Genomic DNA, 24,445 nt, shown 5'->3' on the forward strand with positions numbered 1-24,445 from the left:
AAAGCAACAGCCGGGTTCAGGACCGAGCGGCGGAAACGGGAAAGGCGCACAAAAAAACAAACAAAAAAAAAGAACGCGCAGAGCACAGCCAGGGCTCAAGGGCTGAACAGTGTCCGTGGGGAGAAGAAGGGAGAGCGCGGGAGACGCCATTGAGCCGCGGAGAAGAAGGAAGAGCGCGGGAGACGCCATTTTTAGAAGCCGCAGCGGAGAAGAAGGGCGAGCGCGGGAAGGAAGGAAAGTGCGGGAGACGCCATTTTGTGCCAGCGGAGAAGAAGGGGAAGCGCGGGAGACGCCATTTTTGACAGTTAAATCACACCCAGGGATGCAGAAGAGTGGCAGTATCTCTACGTTCGACAATGAAGTCGAAGATTGGGCGACATATGTGGAACGTATTGAGGTATACTGCAGGGCGAATGAAGTGCCAGATGCTAGGAAAGCACTGGTTTTGTTAAATTCCATGGGTGCAAAAACGTATGGGTTACTGCGAAACCTAATAACCCCAGAGAAGCCTGTGAACAAGAATTTCGAAAGCATAGTAGAAATCCTACAGGACCACTTAAACCCAACACCGCTGCTGATAGCAGAACGATTTAAGTTCCATAAAAGGAACCAACACAAAGACGAAAGCAATGCTGAGTACCTAATGGAACTGCGCAAGCTATCGAAACACTGCCAGTTTGGAGTGGGACTAGCAGATACGTTAAGGGACAAGTTTGTGTGTGGGCTGCAAAGTGAAGGAACCCAGAAACGGCTTCTTTCAGAAAAGGATCTTACGCTGGACAAGGCTTTCAGTATGGCAGTATCACACGAAGCAGCCGCAAGGGGCGCTGCAGAGATACAACGGAGACCGCAAGAATATGGCACCAATGAAATGTCCTATGGAACAGGGAAGTGCTATCGCTGCGGCAGAACAACACATGACCAGAAGGATTGTTGGTTCAAGGACCAAGTGTGCAGACAGTGTGGAAAAGCAGGACACATAGCAAGAGTCTGCAGGTCTGGGAAGAAAACCAACAGTAAGAAATCTCCACAGGAGAAGTACAAAAAGGTACACCAGGTGATGGACAGTAGTTGAGATGAACAGAAAAGTGACACAGACTCCGGAAGCAAGGAGCTGGGTTGTCTGAAATTACATAAGGTAACCAAAATGGAGGATCACCAGACTATCTGGGTTACACTCAAGATAGACGGAGTCCAAGTGAAAATGGAATTGGACACAGGATCAGCCCTAACAGTCATAAACCAAAGGGATTACAAGCGGCTATTTTCACATACACCCTTGAAAGCTATAGAGATTGTCTTGAAGACGTACACAGGGCAAAAAGTCTACCCCAAAGGAAAAATAAGGGTGAAAGTGATATATAAAGGCCAGGAAATACCTAAAATGGATATATATGTATTGCCAGATGGAGGACCACCACTGCTAGGACATGAATGGATCCGGAAGATACAATTAGATTGGCATTCCATACAGGCACTGAAGGTTGAGGCCAAAAAGGATGACGACGTCACACCTGGACGACTGTCAAAAATGCTAACTGACGCAAAAGAAGTGTTCCAGGAGGGACTTGGAACACTAAAAGGCATAACAGCAACGATTAAAATAGAGGAAAATGCAAGCCCAAAGTTTCTTAAGGCCAGACCAGTGCCTTATGCGATCAGACCAGCTGTCGAAGCAGAGCTGGAAGGGTTGGAACGTTCAGGAGTACTGTCCAAAGTAGACTGGAGCGAGTGGGCTACACCCATCGTTCCTGTAATGAAGAGGTCGTTGAGTAATACGCCTGGGGAACCAAAGAAGGTCCGCATCTGTGGGGATTTTAAGGTGACAGTGAACCCAGTCCTTCACACGGTACAATATCCACTTCCACGAATTGAGGATATTTTCGCCTCGCTATCTGGAGGTAAACGCTTCACCAAAATTGACCTAGCCCAGGCGTACTTGCAAATGGAGGTAGAAGAAGCCTCGAAACAATACCTTACGATTAACACTCATAAAGGTCTTTATCAGTAAAACCGGCTGGTGTTCGGGGTAGCATTGGCTCCGGCTATTTGGCAAAGGGCGATGGATCAAGTCCTGCAAGGGATTCCAGGGACCCAGTGTTATTTGGACGACATCCTGGTCACGGGCGAAAATGACAGTGATCACCTCGCCAACTTGGAGAAGGTGCTCACCAGATTAAAGGAATATGGGCTACGAGCTAATCGCCACAAGTGCGAGTTTTTCCAGAAGCAGATCTCGTATTGTGGCCACGCCATCGATGAAGAGGGGTTACATAAGTCCCCTGAAAAGATTGAGGCAGTAGTCAAGGCTCCAGCACCAGAAAATGTGTCACAACTGAGGTCGTTCCTCGGGCTGGTAAACTACTACCATAAGTTCTTACCAAATTTGTCCAAGGTATTACACCCACTGAACACCCTACTGCAAACAGGGGTACCATGGAAGTGGAATGACGAACGTAGATGAGCTTTCCAGAAGTGTAAAGAATTGATCACATCAAAAGAGGTGTTGGCCCATTTCAACCCAGCACTACCAATTCGTTTGGCATGTGATGCATCACCCAATGGTATTGGAGCGGTGCTGTCGCACAAATTCCCAGACGGGTTGGAGAGGCCAGTAGCCTTTGCGTCTTGGTCACTAACCTCAGCCGAGCGCAACTACGCCCAGATTGACAGGGAGGCCCTCAGCCTAGTATGGGGAGTAAAAAAATTCAACCACTATCTGCATGGGCAGAAGTTCACCTTGCTGACTGACCACCAACCACTTGTCTCCATCTTTAATCCAAAGAAGGGCGTTCCAGTAATGACGGCACAACGGTTACAAAGATGGTCCCTGTTTCTAGGGGCGAATCAATATGAAATAGAATATAAAGGCACGAAACAGCATGGAAACACTGATGGGCTATCGCACCTGCCACTGCCTACTGTGGAGGAAGCACCGGCAGTGGACCCTATCGAGATATTTTATTCGTCAATAATTGAACGACTGCCAGTAATGAAGGAGACCCTCAATGATCCGACGCTGTCTCGGGTATATGATTTGACGGTGAGGGGATGGCCAACACATGGTGACTCACTGTTGTCAGCATTCTCATCCAGAAGAGAACAGCTGTCAGTATGCCAGGGGACAGTGATGTGTGGATCCAGAGTGGTGATTCCACCCAAGTTAAGGGAGAGATTGCTAAATGAGCTTCATGAAGGTCATCTGGGGGGAGTGAAAATGAAAAGCCTTGCTAGGGCTTATGTGTGGTGGCCGGGAATCGATCAACAAATCGAAGACCTAACCAAGAGCTGCTCAGGATGCCAGAAGGTCCAAAATGCACCACCACATGCCCCTCTACACCCATGGGAGTGGCCCACCTCTCCATGGCAACGGGTGCATATTGATTTTGCTGGTCCATTCATGGACTCAATGTTCTTAATAGCAGTGGATGCTCATTTGAAGTGGCCTGAGGTGATAAAAATGTCCTCAACCACTACAGAGAAAACGACTGCAGTCCTACGGACCATTTTTGCCAGGAATGGCTTGCCAGAGCAGATTTGCTCTGATAATGGACCACAGTTTGTGTCCGAAGAGTTTTGAAAATTTATGAGAAGGAATGGGGTAAGGCATTACACATCCGCCCCGTATCATCCAGCCACAAATGGATTGGCTGAGAGGTTCGTACAAACCTTTAAGAAGGCGATAAAGGCCATGTGTGACGATGAAATTCCACTACAGCATAAGGTGGACAATTTCTTATTAGCCTACCGAAACGCGACACATGCAGTTACCAACCAGACCCCGGCCATGATGTTCTTTAACCGAAGGTTGCGATCTCGTCTGGACTTGCTCAGACCAAATGTGCGAAGAAATGTTGAGGATAAACAATTCCAGCACATCAATGAAAAGCCGACAAGGAGCTTCAATGTAGGACAACCAGTCTTGGCCCGTGACTACCGAACAGAGAAATGGCAACCCGGAACGATATGCACACGGCAGGGGCCATTAATGTACACAGTGGATGTCGGGAAGAACATTGTGAGACGCCACGTTGATCAGATCTTAGCGTCACAGGAACGAGTCAACCCCATGTCTTGCGTACCTGGGGATGAACCCGACATACCGGTAGCATCTACCTCCGAACCAGTAGCAGTGGAACCCGATGAACTAACCGATAAAAAGGGGCCAGAATCGCCTCCGCACCAAGAACAAGAACCTCAGGAAAGGCGCTATCCCGAAAGGATCAGGAAGCCGCCCCAAAGACTGAATCTATAAATGGACTATTGTTATTTAATGTACATGTTAAAGCGTTAATTGTTATTTGAATATTATGGGTACTACTAATCTAAAAGGGGAAGAATTATAGTGTATGTACCTTTAAGAGAGAACTACTTTTACAGCTCCTGTATACTGTAGTACCGGCAGTGACCACACCTGTATATAAGCCTTGAGCATGCCTCTGTACCCCAGTCTTGAGACTACCCTACTCCAGTAAATACCTGTTGATTGTTAAGTTACAGCATCCGTGTGGTTATTGAAAAACATCATACTCTCAGAATCACGGATCTAACAATGTCCAATGTCCCAAACTCCTCCATCGCCATCCCTGGGTATGTCCTGTCCCACCGGCAGGACAGACCCACCAGGGGTGGCGGCACAGTGGTATACTGTCGAGAGGGGGTTGCCCTAGGAGTACTCAACATTGACTCCGGACCCCATGAAGTCTCATGGCTTCAGGTCAAGCATGGGCAAGGAAACTTCCTGCTGATTACCACCTACCGCCCTCCCTCAGCTGATGAGCTGTACTCCGCCATGTTGAACACCACTTGGAAGAAGCACTGAGAGTAGCAAGGACACAGAACGTACTCCGGGTGGGGGACTTCAATGTCCATCCCCAAGAGTGGCTCGGTAACACCACTATTGACCGAGCTGGCCAAGTCGGAAAGGACATAGCTGCCAGTTTCAGCCTGTGACAGGTGGTGAGAGAACCAACACGAGGGAAAAACCTACTTGACCTTGTCCTCACCAATCTACCTGTTGCAGACGCATCTGCCCATGACAGTATTGGTAGCTGTAACCACCGCACAGTCATTGTGGAGATGAAGTCCCGCCTTCACACTGAGGACACCCTCCATCGTGTTGTGTGGCACTACCACCGTGCTAAATGGGATAGATTCAGAACAGATCTAGCAGCTCAAAACTGGGCATCCATGAGGCGCTGTGGGCCATCAGCAGCAGCAGAATTATATTCCATCACAATCTGTAACCTCATGGCCCGGTATATCCCTCACTCTACCATTACAATCAAGCCAGGGGACCAACCCTGGTTCAATAAGGAGTGTAGAAGAGCATGCCAGGAGCAGCACCAGGTGTACCTAAATATGAGGTGCCACCCTGGGGAAGCTGCAACACAGGACTACATGCATGCTAAAAAGCAGAAGCAGCATGCTATAGACAGGGCTAAGCGATCCCACAATCAATGGATCAGATCAATGCACTGCAGTCCTGCCACATCCAGTAGTGAATGGTGGTGGACCATTAAACAACTAACGGGAGGAGGAGGCTCCATGAATAACCCCATCCTCAATGATGGTGGAGCCCAGCACGTGAGTATAAAAGACAAGGCTGAAGCGTTTGCAACCATCTTCAGCCAGAAGTGCAGAGTGGATGATCCACATCAGCCTCATCCTGAGGTCCCCACCATCACAGAAGCTAGTCTTCAGCCAATTCGATTCACTCCACGTGATATCAAGAGACAGCTCAGTGCACTGGATATAGCAAAGGTTATGGGCCCTGACAACATCCTGGCTATCGTGCTGACGACTTGTGCTCCAGAACTAGCCGTGCCTCTAGCCAAGCTGTTCCAGTACAGCTATAACACTGGCATCTATCCGGTAATGTGGAAAACTGCCCAAGTATACCCTGTCCACAAAAAGCAGGACAAATCTAATCCAGCCAATTACCGCCCCATCAGTCTACTCTCAATCATCAGCAAAGTGATGGAAGGTGTCATCGACAGTGCTATCAAGTGGCACTTACTCACCAGTAACCTGCTCACTGATACCCAGTTTGGGTTCCGCCAAGACCACTCTGCTCCCGATCTCATTACAGCCTTGGTCCAAACATGGACAAAGGAGCTGAATTCCAGAGGTGAGGTGAGAATGACTGCCCCTGACATCAAGGCAGCATTTGACCGAGTCTGGCATCAAGGAGCCCTAGTAAAACTGAAGTCAATGGGAATCGGGGGGGGGGGAAACGCTCCACTGGTTGGAGTCATACCTAGCACAAAGGAAGATGGTTGTGGTGGTTGAAGGTCAATCATCACAGCCACAGGACATCGCTGCAGGAGTTCCTTACGGCTGTGTCCTCGGCCCAGCCATCTTCAGCTGCTTCATGAATGACCTTCCCTCCAAAATAAGGTCAGAAATGGGGATGTTTGCTGAGGACTGCACAGTGTTCAGTGCCATTCACAACTCCTCAGATAATGAAGCAGTCCATACCCGCATGCAAGAAGACCTGGACAACGTTCAGGCTTGGGCTGATAAGTGGCAGGTAACATTCGTGTCACAGAAGTGCCAGGCAATGACTATCTCCAACAAGCGAGAGTCTAACCATCGCTCCTTGACATTCAATGGCATTACCATCACCCAATCCTCCACCATCAACATCCTGGGGGTCACCATTGACCAGAAACTTAGCTGGACCAGCCACATAAATACTGTGGCAACAAGAGCAGGTAAGAGGCTAGGTATTCTGCAGCGAGTGTCTCACCTCCTGACTCCCCAAAGCCTTTCTACCATCTACAAGGCACAAGTAGGAGTATGATGGAATACTCTCCACTTGCCTGGATGAGTACAGCTCCAACAACATTCAAGAAGCTCGACACCATCCAGGACAAAGTAGCCTGCTTGATTGGCACCCGATCTACCACCTTAAACATTCACTTCCTCCACCACAGGCGTACTGTGGCTACAGTGTGCACCATCTACAAGATGCACTGCAGCAACTCGCCAAGGCTTCTTCGGCAGTACCTCCCAAACACGACCTCTTCCACCTAGAAGGACAAGGGCAGCAGGCGCATGGGAACACTACCACCTCCAAGTTTCCCTCCAAGTCACACACCATCCTGACTTAGAAGTATATCACCGATCCTTCATCGTCGCTGGGTCAAAATCCTGGAACTCCCTACCTAACAGCACTGTGGGAGTACCTTCACCACACGGACTGCAGCGGTTCAAGAAGGCGGCTCACCACCACCTTCTCAAGGGCAATTAGGGATGGTCAATAAATGCTGGCCTTGCCAGTGATGCCCACATCCCATAAACAATTTTTAAAAATTGGATACAGCATTCTGGGCTCAAATAATTCGAGTCAGAGCATTACTCCATTCTATGGGATAGAAATTAGTCTGGGCCCGTTTTTGCTTGCCCCCATCATCGGAACTAAGTTTGAAAACCAGTTCTTCAACAGACATTTGACCCCTCATTAGCATAACAGGCCTAACTCCTGTTTTTGGCGCCACCTGTGATTCCTAAAAAAAAAGAGCCCCACGAATTTAGCAGTGGGACTAATGCCTATGCATATTGCCGTAGGCCAACCCACTGCTAAATTGGTATGCTTTGCAACCATTTTGCACCCAAAAACAGGCGCAACACATAGCAAGTTCGATCCCTTATCTCATATGTGGTGTATAGATGCCCTTTCTTACCAAACTAAAGTAGGTACCATTGGGAACTGGGTTGGAAGTCTTTATTCCTCAATGCTTTCTTCTCCCTCTTAGGTCAAGACAACTGGTGCTGTTTCAAGTGGAGAGACAGTGCTCCCTCCAGTAGTTATCGTTTGCCTGCGAATTCACACTATTTTAACCTTAGCAATCCATTCTGAATCATTCTTCCTCATTCTGATGACTTTGTGCCATACGCATTTCATGGAAAATATGGAAATACAGATCTCAGTAAGCTACTCACATAATGAGTAGATTGTGGGTGAACTTGTAAACTTGACTCGGGAAGCAAAAGAAAACGTTTGTTTTCACAATCTTCCCCTGGCAAATGGTCAATGCCCAAGTTATTTACTTCTCCATTTGCTGGTATCTTTCTTTTCTGTGACGTTTGGTTTGCGTGTTGTTGGTTGAGCCAAAACTACAACCAGTTATTGTGCTGTCCATATTAATTGTATGCTCTTCTACTACTCGGACACATTCACTGGTATATGGTGCATCACTGGAATCCGTGAAATCAAATTATCGATTCTGCAAAATGTCATAGACATGCCTTTTGATTTTGCTGCTTGCTCATTAGATAATAAGATTATCAACCCACTTTTTCAAAACTGCCTTTATCTTGAAATGTTTGAGATATGCACGAAACAGTAAAACTCACTGACATGTCTTTGACCCTTCCTTGGCTTGAACCTTTATCATCGTATTAACAAATCAAATCTAATATAAATCATGTGAGCGCCATCAATCAAGACAAGTTTCCTGTAATGCCACACCATCAAATTTTTCAATAACTATGATGAAGAATCATTGGAAGAGTGGAGTCATAGAGTCCTAGGGGGAGAAATTCAGTATCGCCCCGTTTGGGGCGTAAGTATCGACCGGGCGCAAAATTATCGCCACCTATTGGTAAATTGACCTGCTTCGCCCCAGGAGGTGCTTGGAGCGCTAAAACAGGCGCTGCACGACTGTCTTAAGGCGCTAAGCCAGAGAAGCGAGGCACTACCACCGAGGGCTGGCACAGCGCAGGTGCGGCCAGTTAGCGATTGCACGCAGACACGCTGGCGCCGGTCAGCTCTTAAAGGGGAGGTTCGATCTTGGATTGCAGCCACACCCTTCGCATCGGAGCCCTGACTCTCGGCCTGGACAGACCTGCTGCCACATTCTTATGCCTAGGATCATGGAGAGGGCCAGGGAGCGAGCGCAGCAGTTCAGCAAGGGGGCCTTGCAGGTTCTGGTTGGCGCGGTGCAGCGCAGGCGATCTATCCTGTTCCCGGACAGTGGCAGGAGGCCACTGCCCAATGACTATCGCAAAGCTTGGAGGGAGGTGGCTCACCGAGTGACCTCCAGCAGCATGGTGCCTAGGGCCCCTGTGCAATGCAGGAAGAAGTTCAACGACCTCACTCGGGGCGTCAGGGTGAGTACCCTTTTCAGAATCCTCTTCATCCCTGCATGTCGACCTCACTTTATGGCCAAAGGGTCCTGAAAGCCCCAATGTCCAGCCCTCATCCAACACCTATGGGCCTTTCATGAAAGTCACACACACATTCAGCACTTTACACACTGTAAGAGCTCTTCCACCATGGGAGGCAGTGCAGCCAAGATCAGGGCTTCACACTGTAAGGGCTATTCCACCATGGGAGGCAGTGCAGCCAAGATCAGGGCTTCACACTGTACTCAGAGCCCGTCCTTTCTCTTGCAGGGCAAGCTGGCCCATAACAGGAGGCAGCAGCAACGGACCGGGGGAGGCCGGCCTCACTTTCAAGCCCTCACCGATCTGGAGCAGCGAGTCCAGCGGATTATGGCAGGCCAGATGATTGGCCCCGTCGCCACTGGAGATGACGACCCCGTTCTGGACAGCAATGGTAAGGTCATCACCTTTTTGACCTCTCTCCTTCCACTTGTGCCTCACACCAGCATCCTTTGCCACTATCGAACCAATACAGTACATTGCAGCACTCATGCCTCCCTCGCTGCCACCCTGTCCTCACGCTAAAGCCACTCTTGTACCTCCCTGCTTTCAGATGCTGATTCGCCAGGTGAGGAGGCGGGCCCTCAAGCTGCCACTGTGAGTGATTCTGAAGGCAAGGAGGAGGAAGAGGAAGCCGGACCATCAGTGCCACCCTCAGCCGAGGCAGCCCATGGCCATACTGGGGACACATCTTCCCTGGAGGGGAGCAGGGGGGAATGGTCTGAGGAGGGTGAAGCTCCGGGGCTCAGCGGGTTGCAGCAATGCGGGGTGGGTAGAGAAGCTCGGCGGCCTTCTCCCCGGAGGGAGAGTCTGGCTTCGAGTCCTGCTACAGTGAGCGCAGAAGCGTTGCGGCTCCTCGCTGAAATGAGCGCCCAGGCGGAGCACAGGCACACTGAGCTCATGGCTGCAGTGGCAAGGATGCCCAAATCCATTGAGTCACTGGCAAGGAGTGTCCAGGACTTCGGCGCAGCACAGGCAAGGAGTGTCCAGGACGTCGGCGCAGCACAGGCAAGGAGTCTCACAGGCGGCTGCCACGCAATTGCTTAGTGCTGCAATGCAGTCAGTGGCTGGTCTCATGCAGACGCAGATTGAGGCCACATGAGCACTGACTGCTGCCACCCTCGCTGGATCGGGCATGAATCGCCGGGGCCCTCGCCGTGCCGCAGCAGGCCAGCAGTCTGTGCTTCAGCAGATTGCTCCGCATGCTGCAGTGCTGCCCCATGGGAGTGCCAGTGTGTCACCCGACCAGGGAGTTGCTGTCCTCTGTCAGGATGACAGCATTCCTGCTGCCAACACTGTCACTTCTCCACTGCAGCTGCCACCACCTGTAGGACAGACTGCTACCGCCCATACAGAGTTGGAGCAGTCAGCAGCCGGGCCCTCCAGGCCCAGAGCTGGTCCAGGCCATCCCTCAAGGGCATCTGCTGACTCAGTTTCTGACACTCAGCAGCCTTCCCCCAGCCTTGCTGCAGCCACTGGTGTCCCATTGCAGAGGAGCTGCAGGGTGGGAAGGGGCGAATCTCACAAGCGAAGCAGATCACCCTTGAAGGGCAAAAAGTAGGAGGTGTGGCAAAATGCTGTTAAATGTTTTATTGAAGGCCGAGGATCGTGGTCATTTTTTGGTTACTGTTTCGTTCATTGTCTCCAGGTTGTGAGAGCCAGTTATGTGACTGACTGCTTTTTTGGGGGTTTCTCTCTATTACTTTGTCATGCGGGAAGGGCACACAGTTTGTTAAATAAAGAAGTGCCTTTATTCAGAATGTGCATGTTTGCTCTTTGAAGTATTTGTTGCCTTTACCGGCTTAGGGGTTGCGGAACGGTTCCATTCATGTTCTTTGAATGGCAGAAGCCATTCCCTCAGAGGGGGCCTAGAACCGACTTGCTATAAGCCGCTGACAGACGGCCCTTGCACTTTGTGCCTCCCTCCCATCTTGGTGTTCCTCTTCCTCCTCCTCCTCCTCTGCTGGTGCTCCAATGTCTGGTGGCAGTGGCTGAGTCCTGAGGATTGCCAGGTTATGCAGCATGCAGCACACAACGAAATGGGAGACTCGCTCAGGTGAGTACTGACGGGCTCCTCCGGAATGGTCCAGACAGCGGAACCGTTGCTTGAGCATGCCGATTGTGTGCTCAATGATGTTCCTGGTCGCTTGATGGCTCTCATTGTATTGTTCTTCAGCAGGGGTGGTGGGCGAACGGAGTGAGGTCATCAGCCAGGTGCACAGAGGATAGCCCTTGTCCCCAAGAAGGCAGCCTCCTGGGTGAGCCGGGGCCTCGATAAGGTCTGCCACAGAAGTCTGGCGCAGGATGAAGGCGTCATGGCTGCTGCCTGGAAAGCGGGCATTGACAGCGACTATCAGCTGTCTGTGGTCACAGACCAACTTGATGTTCAACGAATGGAACCCCTTCCGGTTGCGGTAATCCTCGGCATTCTCTTGCGGTGCCCGCACCCGCTATTCTTGCAAATCCCATTGCGCGCTCTTGCTGCTTGTCCGGGGTCATGGGGAAGGAAATGTACTGACGTCTCCTTTTGAAGAGGGCATTCGTGACTTGGCGGATGCAGCAATGCACCGCGAACTGGGAGATATTGGCAATGTCCCCAGTAGCGGATTGAAAGGAGCCAGTGGCATAGAAGTTGAGAGCCACTGTGACCTTCACTGCCACTGACAGAGACGTCCTGCTCCTCAGTTGAGGCTGCAGACCTGGCTGAAGCAGATGGCAGAGCTCAGTGACCACCTCCCTGCTGAATCGCAGCCTCCGAAAACACTGCTCCTCAGACATGTTGAGGTATGAGAACTGTTGGCGGAAAACCCTGGGACGGTAAGGTCTCGTGTGCCGATGCCTGTTGGCCCTCCTCCGTCTGGTCATGATTGGCACTCTCTCTCGGCGTCTCTGTGCCCTCTCAATGTAATGGAGAAACCCAACGTTCCCACCCATTGTAGCCCCCATAGTGTGTGGCCACCCAAGGTTATGCCAGTGAAAAAGCAAACCAACTACAAAGTTCTGGTCAGAAGCCAAAAGTACCTCTGCGAGCGCTGACTCAATGCAGAAAGCTCTCTCTCTCTCTCTCACAGAAGGAGTGGTCCAAAAATGGCTGCCACAAAGAAGCCAGGAAGAGCCCCCTTTAAATAGCGCCCCCCCAGCCCCACAGCGACTGGGAACCGTTCCAGTCAACCAGTCGCTGGGAGCGACATGCGGAAAGGAGGGGGGCGCCACTAAATTTCCGGTTCGGGGCGCCCCAAGGACGTTGCACCATGAAATGACGTCAGGATCTGTGCGCGCAGCTGAGCGGGCGTTGCGGTTTAGCGCCGCCGCTAAATGTCTGCTCAATTTCGTGAGAGGCGCAGGTCTCGCCGTGCCCGGGCGCTAGCCGGCTCGTGCCCCACTTATCGCCCTCTTAAGGCGCTAACGGGTGGCGCAACCAACTGAATTTCTCCCCCCTAGAGTCATAACGGCACAAAAGAAAGCCATTCGGCCCATCGAGTCCGTGCTGGCTCTCTGTAGAGCAAACCAGTCATTCCCATTCCCCCACTCTATCCCCGTAGTCCTGCAAGTTTATTTCCTTCAAGTGCCTATCCAGTCTTCCTTAGAAAACACTGAGTGTCTCCGCTTCCACCACTTCCGTCGGCAGTGAGTTCCAGGTCCTCACCACTTGCTGCGTAAAAAAAGTTTTCCTCACCTCCCCCCTGTATCTCTTGCCCAAAACCTTAAATCAGTGTCCCCTAGTCCTTGTACCATCAACTAGTGGGAACAGTCTTTCCCCGTTTAGCCTATCCAAACCCGTCATAATCTTGTACACTTCTATCAAATCACCCCTCAACCTCCTTTGCTCTAATGAAAACTAATCCAGCTTCTCCAACCTGTCCTTGTAGTTAAAATCCTCCATCCCCGGAACGATTCTGGTAAATCGCCTCTGCACCCTCTCAAAGGCCTTCACATCCTTCCTAAAGTGTGGTGACCAGAACTGGGTGCAATACTCCAGTTGTGACCTAACCAGCGCTTTATAAAGGTTCAGCATAACTTCTCTACTTTTGTACTCAATACCTCTATTTATGAAGCCCAAGATCCCATATTCTTTGCTAGCCACTCTCTCAATATGTCCTGCCACCTTCAGGGACCTATGCACATTAACTCCCAGGTCCCTCTATCCCTCCACACTCTTTAAAGCTGTGCCATTAAGTGTATATTGCCTTTCCCTGTTCCTTCTGCCAAAATGCTTTTAAAATAGAACACTTTGCTATCAATATAAAATCATGGCTGCCAGCTTTTCTGATCTTGGGGAGCAAAATTTATCTTCTGCAGCAAGCATCGAGTTAATTTGACTGGTAGGGTACAGGAAATACGGATTTCACAAGGTCAGACACAGAGCAGCTAACCAGGAATGAATTCAGACCCTGGAGACAAGATGCAGGACTGGTTTAGAGAAGTGGAACTTTAAAATAGATACAATTGTGGTGAAAAGACTTGCAATTCATTAGTTACAGTGCAGTTGTGCACATAAAAGTTACAAAGTGAGCAGTAATCTGAACAGCTCATCTTATTAGCTACAAACTTTTTTTCAGAACATATTTAATTCTAATACAGTTGCTTTAAATCATTACAGCTATATTTTAAATGTTATGTTTCACATCACTGACTGAACTTTTCAAGTAATATGGAAACATCTAGCCCATGAAGATGCCAATATGTTTATGTGAGAACTCCAATTTTTGCACTAACCTGTGCTTTAATTTCTTCAAGATTATTTCATACTTTAAACAGTTGTTATTTGTTTAATTGAATTATGTCCATTTTACATATTCTTCACTCACAAACTACCATTGTCCCTTTGGAAAAGTAACTTTTTTGCCTGGATTTTGCAATAGGAATAACGGTGAGGCCGTCAGCTCACCGTTATAATGGAGTAAATCAGACAGCAACTTCTGGCGTACGCACATGCGCAATTAAACGTGGAAATCCAAAGATCCAAAGGTTGCTGTGAGAGCAACCCCGCTCCTCCACAGGGTGCGCTGTAACAGTCCTCATCGATAGGCTCGGCACTGAAATTAGTGCAATGGAGTGAAGTAGGGGTAATTGCCCACTAGTTCCCCACTAAAGACGGCAGAAAAATTTAGGGCTGGTGCATTCAGGAGTGAGTTTTTAACGGCGTAATAAGTGATAATTACTGGCAAATAACCACTCTGGCCCTGAAAATTACATTTTACAAGTGTGGAGCCTCATTCCTTCAGAAGTTAATTAGTGTTGAAGATTTTTTTTAGAATTTAATGAAAATAATTTTTTACTTTTTCTGTCTGTCTCTTTTATGTCTCGTAATCTCATCTGTCTTTCCTAATTTTTATTTCACTTTCTGTACATGGTTTAAATCTAATTTATATTTCCTGCGTTATACTTCCCGGTTTACTCTGCAGGGGAAAAATTCGGTTGATTTGCGCCTCCTGTTAGCGCCCTAAGAGGCAAATCAACTAGTGCCCGGGCGCGGTGCCGCTAATGCCTCCTGCGAAATTCAGCGAGAGGTTAGCGGCGGCGGTAACCGTTAGCGCTCTGTGGCGCTGCATGTCTGCCGATGAATTCATTGCCGTGCGCAGCGCCCCGCTTGCACCTCGGCCGCGATCTTCGGTAGCGCCCCCTGATTTACCACCAGATGCTATGTCCAACAGGGTCAAGGGGGCCTACCTATGGCCAGGGTGGCGCAAATTGAAGTGGAGGTACCAGGTGGGCATTTTTGTTGCTGGCCGCCTGCCAGCACCTGCCCCAATTGTCGTCCCCGGCCTCCTGTGAAGCTCCCCCGCAGGGTGCCGGCTGCGCTCCGCGCGAAGAGTGCCAGGCTCTTTTCCCGGCACTCCGATCCATGGTGGCCCAGCTGGGCCCTGGGTCACGCTGCGCAAGGCCCCTCCCCTTTAATAAGGGGAGGAAATCCTGCAGTACCGCGGCGCGACGTGCTGCAGCGCCACCGCAATATTCATTCGTAGCGCCCCAAGAGGGAGGCGGGGCGCTTCTAGTAGCTCCCCGCCTCCCTCTTGGGGCACTACCAGTGAATATTGGGTGCAGGGCTGCTAACTTTTTTGGGGCGCTAGAAGTTAGCGCCCCGACGAAGTTAGCACCCCAAATCACAGCACAATAATTCTAATCTCTCCTACTGTTCTGGCCATTAAACTAAAAAAAATTTCTTTAATCTTTGTGTATTATAGCTAGCTGCTTTACTAAGTGTCCATTGTAGTCACCATCAGAAAATTACTACTTGTAATGAAGTTGCCTTCTCACGTTCATAGGCTATGACAAAAATAAAAATGTATGTTGTTGAATACTTAAAAACTAAAACAGCCCTTTCCAAATAAACCTGTTCTTGCAAAATGTAAAACCAATCCTTTTGCAGTGAGTCCACTAAAACAATCCAAATCCAGAAAAAAAATCTCTCTCCGGTAACCTTCTCCTGCTAAAACCAGCAGGGAACATTCTACAAAGTTTTAGATCTTTGTTGCAACATTATTTCTAGTTCCTCAAGTCCTTCAAAAATAAGTTTTAGGAGGTAGGTTTTGAATTTGTGAAATTCAAGGTAAGGACTTGTGAATGATGCTTAAATACACCCATTACTGCACACCCAATCCATTTATGTTGCCAGAGTTTATGTCAGAGAGAGCCAGCCAGATTCTGTAACCATGTAGAATATTTCCTATTAGTTGAGCTTGTTTTTGGCATAGCAATTTTACCAGAAAGATTTTTCTAAATTTTCACTGTGTGCTGTATAGATGTGCCAAACTGTACACTCTGACCTCAAACTAGGACAACAATTTTAATCTTTCAGGGGTTGTTTTCGTACTCGTATTTCTTCTGAGAAACTATTATAAACTCTTATTTCTATCCCATAATTGTCTGTCTCCCTGACAATAAAACACACAACTGAGGTGATGTCCAGCATTTACCAGAAGACAGTATGGCCTAGAAATTCAGTTGGCTGCGCCAGCCGTTAACGCCTTAGGAGAAGCAGATCTCGAGCGCTAGGCGCTTAGCGCCCGGGCGCAGCGCGATCTGCGCCTCGCCCCAACTTCAGTAGACATTTAGCGCCGGCGCAAAGTCTTTGCGCGCGCTCAGCTGCACGCGCAGATCATGACGTCATTTCGTCGTGCAACGCCCTTTGTGCGCCCGGAACCGGAACTTCACTCGCGCCGCCCCATTGTGCGCCTGGCAGCCCGAATGACTGTGAAGTGGAACGGTACACAGCCGAGGCGGGCCACGGGGAGCGCAAATTAAAGGGCACTCCTGCAGTAGAAAAGGCAGCTGTTTTGCAACACTTTGTGAGAGACACAGATGGTGATGGTGATGATGGAGATGGAGATGGAGATGGAGATGGAGATGGAGATGGAGGAGAAGTGGTGGTGTGCCGGTACCACAAGAGAAGCCCTCCCCAACAACACAAATACAGCAGTCTCGGCCTTTCAAAAAAACAAATCTACCCTCCCCCTTTAAGAGCTCACCGGAGCCAGAGTGTCTGCTGTCAATCAGCAGCTCGCTGCACCTGCCCTGCGCCCACCTTCCGGTGTTAGCGCCCGGGCCGCCGGCTTAGCGCCTAAAGAGAGCCGTGCATCGCCAGTTTTAGCGCTCGAGCAAACTCTTAGGGCGAAGCTAATGAATATCGGCGATGTGGCCTCGAATTTGCGCCGGGCGCAAACTTTAGCGGCCGCCCGACTTTACCGCCCCAAAAGTGGCTATAATGAATTTCTAGGCCTATGAGTTTTAAATTCACATGCATTGCTCTATTGAACAAGCATTTAGGATCATAGAATCATAGAAAGTTACAGCATGGAAGGAGACCATTTCAGCCCATTGTGTCCGCGCCGGCCAAGAAAGAGCTATCCAGCCTAATCCCACTTCCCAGCTCTTGGTCCGTAGCCCTGCAGGTTAGAGCATCCCAAGTGCACATCCAAGTACTTTTTAAATGTGGTTAGGGTTCCTGCCTCTACCACCCTTTCAGGCAGCAAGTTCCAGACCCCCACAACCCTCTGGTGAAGAAATTTCCCCTCAAATCCCCTCTAAATCTTCCTCCAATTACTTTAAATCTGTGCCCCCTGGTTTTTGACCCCTCTGCTAAGGGAAATAGGTCCTTTCTATCCACTTTATCTATGCCCCTGATCATTTTATACACCTCAATAAGGTCTCCCCTCAGCCTCCACTGTTCCAAGGAAAACAGACCCAGCCTATCCAGTCTTTCCTCCTAGCTAAGATTCTCTACTCCCGGCAACATCCTTGTAAATCTCCTCTGTACCCTTTCTAGTGCAATCATATCTTTCCTGTAATGTGGTGACCAGAACTGCACGCAGTACTCTAGCTGAGGCCTAATTAGTGTTTTATACAGTTGAAGCATAACCCCCCTGCTCTTGTATTCTATGCCACGGCTAATAAAGGCAAGCATTCCGTATGCCTTCTTAACCACCTTATCTACTTGGCCTGCTACCTTCAGCGATCTGTGGACATGAACTCCAAGGTCCCTTTGTTCCTCTACACTACTCAGTGTCCTACCATTTAATGTGTATTCCCTTTCCTTGTTAGCCCTCCTCAAATGCACTACCTCACACTTCTCCGGATTGAATTCCATTTGCCACTGTTCTGCCCACCTGACCAATTTATTGATATCTTCCTGCAGTCTACAGCTTCCTTCTACAGTATCAACCACACAGCCAATTTTAGTATCATCTGCAAACTTCTTAATCATACCCCCTATATTCAAGTTTAGATCATTGATATATACCACAAAAAGCAAGGGACCTCGTACTGAGCCCTGCAGAACCCCACTGAAAACAGCCTCCCAGTCACAAAAACACCCATCAACCATTACCCTCTGCTTCCTGTCTCTGAGCCAGTTTTTAATCCAACTTGACACTTGCCCTGGATCCCATGGGCTTTTAACTTTGTGACCAGTCTGCCATGTGGAACCTTATCAACAGCCTTGCTAAAGTCCATATACACTACATCAAATGCACTACCCTCCTTGTTACCTCCTCAAAAAATTCAATCAAGTTTGTCAGACACGACCTTCCCTTAAAAAATCCGTACTGACTATCCTTGATTAATCCGTGTCTTTCTAAGTTAAGATTTATCCTGTCCTTCAGAATTCTTTCCAATAATTTTCCCACCACCGAGGTTAGGCTGACTGGCCTGTAATTACTCGGTCTATCCTTTTTCCCCTTTTTAAACAAGGGTACCACATTAGCAGTCCTCCAGTCCTCCGGCATCACACCTGAAGCCAGAGAGGATTGAAAAATGATGGTCAGGGCCTCTGCTATTTCCGCTTTTGCTTCGCTTAACAGCCTGTGATTCATTTCATCTGGGCCTGGGGATTTATCCACTTTTAAAGCTGCTAAACCACTTAATACTTCCTCTCTCACTATGTTTATTTCATCTAATATTTCACACTCCTCCCCCCCGATAGCAATGTCTGCTTCACCCCTCTCCTTTGTGAAAACAGATGCAAAGTATTCATCATGAACCCTACCGACGTCTCCTGCCTCCAGACACAGATAACCCTCATGATCTCTAATAGGCCCTACCCTTTCTTTAGTTATCCTCTTACTCTTAATATATTAATAAAACATCTTTGGGTTTTCCTTGATTTTACTTGCCAAGTCTGGTCTCTGCTGAGTATGACAGTATGAATAGGGCCAAGAAGGAGTAGATTTTTGACTGGAAGCCAGTATTTGCAGAAACAAGGTATGGAAAATCATCTGCAGAATAATATAGGCTGGAGAAAATGACTGTGTGCAGTAAACGAGTCAACAGTGAAATTTCACCAGTGGAATATATGTATCTCCGAGATTAACCACATCACATTACTTTTTTTCTTAACCAGTTAGTTTAAAAGGTCAAAAAAGGTCAGGATTAAAACAGAAAATGCTGGAGATACTCAGCAGGTCAGGCAGTATCTGTGGAGAGAGAAACAGAGTTAACGTTTCAAGTCAGTGACCTTACAAAAAGTCATCGACCTGAAACATTAACTCTGTTTCTCTCGCCACAGATGCTGCCTGACCTGCTGAGTATTGCCAGCATTTTCTGTTTTTATTTCAGAGTTCCAGTATCTGCATTATTTTGCTTTGGTATCAGGATTAAAACTATTCCTCATGTCACAATTTACTGCTATCATTACTATTATTTCATGTCTGATTGAGCATTTTGCAAAATAAAAACACAACTTAATGATTGTAAGGTGCTTTTGTTCTAAGCTGAACCTGTTATCACAGAAGAATTGTTTGGTGGGGGGAGACAATCCAAGACTGAGAGTATAAATGAGGCAGAAAGAAGGCTTGAAAGTAGGACAAGCCTCCATGCAAAAGCAATTGTTTCTGTCAACTAACTCCTTCAAAAAAGAATTGTACAAATTGTAAAATAGTGATAAGTTAGATAGTCTAAACTGATAGGTATTCCATGGGACACAATGATACCCAACCAAATCCACCCAAAACAGGCAGGAGGCTGTATAAATATGCAACCAAGTGTCAACCTCAGATCAGTGGTAGCACTCTCAAACTTTGAGTCAGAAGGTCGTGGGTTCAAGCCACACTCCAGAAAGTTGAGCACATAATCTAGGCTGTCACTTCTGTGAGGGTGTTCTGGACTCTCGAAGGTGCTGTCTTTCAGATGAGAAGAGCAGCGGAGTTCTCCTGGTGTCCTGGCCAACATTTATCTTTCAAGCAACACCTAAAGCAGATGATCTGGTCATTTGTTTAATTGCTGATTGTGGGAGCTGATTGGCTGCCGCGTTTCCGACATTACAACAGTAACTGCACTTCATAAAAAGTACTTAATTGGTTGTAAAGCACTTTAGGACATCCTGAGGTCATGAAAAATGTTATATAAAAGTATTTTCTTTCTTTCCCTCCCCCATGCAGAAGCTGGATGATTTTCTGCCGCATCAAACTAGCGAGCTGCATCAGCGCACTGTTTGACATCAGCAACTTGCCAGTAAATGTTAAATGAGGCCCAAACCTGAAAATGGGGCTTTAGACTGTGGCCATGGGCAGGCACCGCAAGCGAACTGATGATATCGCGCCCGTATGGGTACAACTCGCAAATCTCCCTCAGTTTCTTTCTCCAATTACCAACAACTTTTGTTGTCTGGGAAATATAGCAGGAATTCACAATAATATTAGTATTAACAACGATATTGAAGTTCCCCATTAATTGTTATTTTGATATTCCACATACCACTTACTGCTTATAAATCAGTCTCAATATATTAAAATTAATGGTCCATTGATTTTAATATGAACAGCAAAGTTGTTGGGAACTTCTTCAAAGCTTTTTTTTTTCAATGAGCACTCAATAAAGTAGGATTGGGCAGTATCCTACTTCAGTATTCACCAGAAATTGAATATTTTCCCACTTTCTGCATTGTAATAGGATCGAACATTTTTCTATCCAATGAGTTGACTAGGATGAAATGTAATGCTATAACCAACATTACACTCAATACGTACTTTAAACTCTAATGTAAACTCCTGCCGCCCCCCCACCCACCCCACGACCAAAAAAAATGGACATTTTCAGTTCCTGCATTCTTATGGCCTCTTTCAGAAAGAGTGCTGGATCAGTCAGTCTATATCAATTCTGATATAAGCTTTTACTGAAAAATAATAAACTCTGCTTTACTAGTTTAAAACAATACTCGTATTTATATTACAACCTGCAGCAAGGTCTATCTAGCTGTGATTCTACCAAATAACCATACAGGTAATTGCTGCACTTTCCAATGTTCATATTATCAGTAGCAAAAAGGGAAACCATTTTCCTCATTTTGGAAAATCTTAGTTTTCGTACAAAACATGCGCTCACTATTTTTCAAATCAAAATTTATGCCTGGGAAAATTAAAATATTTCTGTTAATATAAGTGAAAATATTTGAATAGCAAACATAAAGCAGAGAGTCATAAAAAAACTGAATACATTTTTTATGTGCAAAACAATTGCTTTACCGATACAAAAGCAAAATATTGCAGATGCTGGAAATCTGAAATAAAAAAACAGAAAAGGCTGGAAATACTCAGCAGGTCAGACAGCATCTGTGGAGAGAGAAACAGAGTTAACGTTTCAGGTCGATGACCTTTCGTCAGAACAATTGTTTTACCGAACCTTGTTACAGTATGAATACTTCTAGAAGTACAGAAATACTGCTAAATGCTATTCCGACAAGTAAAAAGTACTCTCAGCAAAGATTTCTATTGCAACCCCTAAATTAGGGAGCATTTTTGCTTAAAGTTATACTACAGACATCGGTGTCAGACTGGTATCAGAGGAGTGTGAAGTGAGTGTGATGTAGAACAAAGTTATACTGCCAACTGCACTGGCTACTGAGCATTGCACATGCATGCCTGGACGGGTGTGTGGAGCTCTTTTTAATGATTTCTTTTCAATGAGTAGAAGCTGCATGCACTATCTCTTAACACGGAAATCATTAAAACCATTGAAAAATAAGCTTATTAAGTTTTTTTAAATTCATTTATGGGATGTGGGCGTCGCTGACAAGGCCAGCATTTATTGCCCATCCCTAATTGCCCTTGAGAAGGTGATGGTGAGCCACCTTCTTGAACCACTGCAGTCCGTGTGGTGAAGGTACTCCCACAGTGCTGTTAGGTAGGGAGTTCCAGGATTTTGACCCAGCGACGATGAAGGAACAGTGATATATTTCTAAGTCAGGATGGCGTGTGACTTGGAGGGGAACTTGGGTGTGGTGGTGTTCCCATGCGCCTGCTGCCCTTGTCCTTCTAGGTGGAAGAGGTCGCGGGTTTGGGAGGTGCTGCTGAAGAAGCCTTGGCGAGTTGCTGCAGTGCATCTTGTAGATGGTGAAATGCAGATTCAATCTGGGTAGTCATACACTGGTTCTAATTAATTTCTTGTTAAACATTAGTGGGAGTGGTATATAGACCTCCCAACAGTAAGGCGGAGGTTGGGGATGGCATGAAAAGGGAAATTAAAGAAGCATGCAATAAGGGCACAGCAGTCATCATGGGTGACTTTAATCTACATATAGATTGGGCCAACCAAATTAGTAACAATACTGTGGAGGAGGAATTCCTGGAGTGTTTACGGGATGGTTTCCTGGACCAATATGTCGAGGAACCAACCAGAGATCAGGCCATCTTAGACTGGGTATTATGCAATGAAAAAGGATTAATTAGCAATATTGTTGTACGAGGCCCCTTGGGTCGGAGCGATCATAATATGATTGAATTCTTCATTAAGATGGAGAATGAAGTAGTTGACTCAGAGACTAGGGTCCTCAATTTAAATAAAGGAAACTACGATGGTCTGAGGAGCGAGTTGGGTAGGATTGATTGGGGAATGGCACTCAAAGGGTTGACGGTGGATAGGCAATGGCAAACATTCAAAGAATGAATGGATGAGCTACAGAATTTGTTCATCCCAGTTTGGCATAAAAATAAAACAAAAAGGTGACTCAACCGTGGCTAACAAGGGAAATTAGGGATAGCATAAGATCCAAGGAGACAACATATAAATTGGCCAGAAAAAGCAATAATCCTGAGGATTGGGAGCAATTTAGGATTCAACAAAGGAGGACAAAGGGATTAATTAAGAAAGGGAAAATAGAATATGAGAGTAAGCTAGCAGGGAACATAAAAACTGACTGTAAAAGCTTTTATAGATATGTGAAGAGAAAAAGATTGGTGAAGTCAAGCGTAGGTCCCTTGCAGTCAGAATCAGGGGAATTTATAATGGGAAGCAAAGAAATGGCAGACCAACTAAATTCATACTTTGGTTCTGTCTTCACAAAGGAGGACACAAATAACCTCCCAGAGATGCCGGGGAACATAGGGTCTGATGAAAGGGTGGAACTGAAAGAAATCAGTATTTGTAGGGAAATGGTGTTAGGAAAATTGATGGAACTGAAGGCCGATAAATCCCCAGGGCCTGATAATCTACATCCCAGGGTACTTAAGGAAGTGGCCCTAGAAATTGTAGATGCATTGCTGGTCATCTTCCAGAACTCAATAGACTCTGGAACAGTACCCATGGATTGGAGGGTAGCTAATGTTACCCCACTATTCAAAAAAGGTGGCAGAGAAAAAGCGGGGAATTATAGACCGGTAAGCCTGACATCGGTAGTGGGGAAAATGCTAGAATCTATTATAAAAGATGTAATAGCAGAGCACTTGGTAAGCAGTGACAGGATCAGACAAAGTCAACATGGATTTACAAAAGGTAAATCATGCTTGACTAATCTACTGGAATTTTTTGAGGATGTAACTGGTAAAATAGATAAGGGAGAACCAGTGGATGTGGTGTATTTGGACTTTCAGAAGGCTTTCGATAAGGTCCCACATAAGAGATTAGCGTGCAAAATTAAGGCGCATGGGATTGGGGGCAAGGTATTGACTTGGATAGAGAACTGGTTGGCGGACAGAAAGCAAAGAGTTGGAATAAACGGGTCGTTTTCCGAGTGGCAGGCAGTGACTAGTGGGGTACCGCAAGGATCGGTCCTAGGACCCCAGCTGTTCACAATATATATTAATGATCTGGACGAGGGAATTGGATGTAATATCTCCAAATTTGCAGACGACACAAAGCTGGGTGGGAGGGTAAGCTGTGAGGAGGATGTCGTGAAACTCCAGTACGATTTGGACAGGTTGGGTGATTGGGCAGAAACATGGCAAATGCACTATAATGTGGATAAATGTGAGGTTATCCACTTTGGTGGCAAAAACAGGAAGGCAGATTATTATTTGAATGGCAATAGATTGGGAGAAGGGGAAGTGCAAAGAGACCTGGGTGTTCTTGTGCACCAGTCGCTGAAGGTAAGCATGCAGGTGCAGCAGGCGGTTAAGAAGGCAAATGGTATGTTGGCCTTCGTAGCAAGAGGGTTCGAGTACAGGAACAAGGATGTCTTGCTACAGTTGTACAGAGCCTTGGTGAGACCGCACCTTGAGTATTGTGTGCAGTTTTGGTCGCCTTACCTGAGGAAGGACGTTCTTACCATGGAACGAGTGCAGCGAAGATTCACCAGGCTGATACCTGGGATGGCAGGAATGACGTATGAGGAGAGATTGTGTCGATTGGGCTTATACTCACTGGAGTTTAGAAGATTGAGAGGGGATCTCATCGAAACCTATAAAATTCTGTCAGGCCTGGACAGACTAGATGCAGGAAGGATGTTTATGATGGCCGGGGAGTCCAGAACCAGGGGTCATAGTCTAAGGATAAGGGGTAAGCCATTTAGGACTGAAATGAGGAGTAATTTCTTCACCCAGAGAGTGGTGAACCTGTGGAATTCTCT

General features: G+C 47.2%; 1 protein-coding gene across 3 annotated transcripts in view; it reads right to left on the reverse strand.

Moving 5' to 3' along the window:
• Positions 1-24,445, reverse strand: part of LOC147110997 (microphthalmia-associated transcription factor-like) — a 439,553-nt gene that overhangs the window by 252,918 nt on the left and 162,190 nt on the right. The gene's annotated exons all lie outside the window — the stretch shown is intronic.

Source organism: Somniosus microcephalus, chromosome 11, assembly GCF_052327205.1.
Source record: "Somniosus microcephalus isolate GS21.2 chromosome 11, FLI_Smic_1.0, whole genome shotgun sequence".
In the NCBI taxonomy this organism is placed as follows: Eukaryota; Metazoa; Chordata; class Chondrichthyes; order Squaliformes; family Somniosidae; genus Somniosus; species Somniosus microcephalus.